The sequence below is a fragment of the Leptinotarsa decemlineata genome, unplaced genomic scaffold, assembly GCF_025532065.1.
Source record: "Leptinotarsa decemlineata unplaced genomic scaffold, Ldec_3_MD MMD2_tig00002082_RagTag_RagTag, whole genome shotgun sequence".
NCBI lineage: Eukaryota > Metazoa > Arthropoda > Insecta > Coleoptera > Chrysomelidae > Leptinotarsa > Leptinotarsa decemlineata.
The window spans coordinates 4,555,967-4,558,240 of record NW_027412573.1 but is presented as its reverse complement, the minus strand read 5'-3'; positions in this window follow the sequence as shown (position 1 = coordinate 4,558,240).

Here is a 2,274-nt window from a genome sequence, read left to right as displayed (position 1 = left end):
AATATATTGGCAATGTAAAAGACAGTCATTTGATAGACATAGATTCCTTATTGGAAAAGTTACTTTCTGTTTTATATAAATTCTGACAGTAGAAGAGCCTCACAATCCGGAAACAGAAAGAAATTGTATTCTTCGCTCTTGCTGAAAGCCATATAACATACCGTATAGTGATATGGGGAGAGGTATTAAAAACCCACACAAAGAACCAAGGTATATAAGTGACTCCTTATATCAGGAACAAAAATATTTGACATTTGGCAGTTGTATTACAAAAACATTAATATCAGACAATTCGTTGACATAAATCATTCGAGCATATGATTCATATCAGTATAGACACACCTGAAGAAGTTATTTTATAGCGAAACTCGTGTTGCGTTTCAGTAGTGGAATGTGTTTCTTGAATTGAGTATCTGCTGCGTGGAAATGAGAAATGCAGTGATTTATCGTCTATCATTCAGGATAGATTTCTGAAGTTCATAGCCTATTATTTCGAAAGCTTTACAAAAGTCTAATAAGACTAGTCAAACATTTTAGAAAAGGGCTATAGCACAGGGCTACGGCGCAGCTGTGCGTTCACTGAAACCTAGATTGATTTTGAGGAAGAATAATAAGATTGGAGACGACTTTTTTGTTCATTATTATCTCAATGAATTGTTCGGTCTAAGCTCGGGCTGAAAATGAACTTCACAATACTCATTACCATTGGAGATATATATGCTTCTAAAGCTGATTTCCTACGAGCAATACGACTCAGAAAAAAAAATTGAAAGGCTAATATAAAAAGGCATGTCAAAATGAAAGCTCTCTCATCATATTTGCATGATACGACCGATCAAATCGAGACAGTTCTGCAGAAACACAACTAGAAATCGACAGTCAAGCTGAAAAATATAATCGTGAAGAATCTAGGGTTAGCTAAGGATCCCAGAGGTCTTCAACAGCAGGTTTACTGAAACCCTCGTAGCTGGATAGGTTTATATTAAAAACACATCTGTGTATCATGGTCAACAAACTCGTAACAGAAAATGGATCCAACACAAGAACTGGAAAGTTGCTTTTTTCGGATCATTTTTGTGTATGACTCTCCAACTTCCTGAAAGAACGTGCCTCGCAAGTCGCCGTCGATGGATTTCTCTCTGCTAATGCACATCTTCACCGGCAGCAGGAGGTTGCATATCTTGAAGAAGATCTAAATATGATTTGGGATATTTTTGTCTTAACTGTATATCTCCAGAACCAAAAGAGCTATATTCGGTTTCTTTACATCGTTGAAAAGGTCTTCAAAATACGCAACTTTGCCATGATTCAACCGACACTCGAGATCCCCATGTACAGAAACAAATTTGAATAGCCCTGTATTTTAACACAATCATGTCGCTGGAATTGCAAAGGCTATTTCTCATATCAGAAATACGCGACTGACTGTGGCTGCTCATCGTTTTGAAGTTCAACTCAGTACAATTCGAACTTCACTGTTTAAAACCTCCTTCATTTGGAGGACTGCATTTATGTGAATCAAACTACCTGAGAAAGTTTTTCCAAATGAATTCCATCTCCAGCGATTCAAATCTAATGTGAATCGCAAGTCTCGCACAGCGCTTCAAGGATTTTCCTGTGGTGCTTGTGTTTTTTCCTCGAAAAAAAAACTGAGAGAAGTCTAGAATATTATATTTGAGTCTCAACCTTCTCCGCGTGGTTCAATGGTTTCGTTTGTTGAGTTTCGTAGTTCCTCATGGTGGTTCTAGATGTACAGATCTTTAGTTTCCTTGAATTTTATTAGAGCCTTGTCCATAATTTTCATCATCATTTTCAAATTCACAGTGATCTTCGGTGAACTGATCTGAGTTATTCTTAATGTTCCGATTGCAACATAATCATTTCAAAACCAGTCAATTGGAATGACGAACATTTTGACAGTGTTCTCATTGTGAAACATTTGTTCAAATTCCACATTACAGAAATTTTTTGAAGTCTTGACAACTGTTTAATAGAAAAACGAATTTTCTCAGATTTCAGCAGATAAATATCTCAGGTTCTAATTTTGTTCATCATTACCAACTGAACAAGAGACCACGACTTGAGCTGAAAACCATATCAATTTTCGTAGTTGATTGATACTCTCTTTGATTTTTTTTTCTAAAAGTAACAAATGAATCTCAAAAATACATTCATCCTGTACATTTTCAAATCTAGGTTAGTATACTTTTTTATACAATCATATGAAATTTTACCGCTAGGCCCAGTCCTATTGAGAATACAAGAATGATGTTA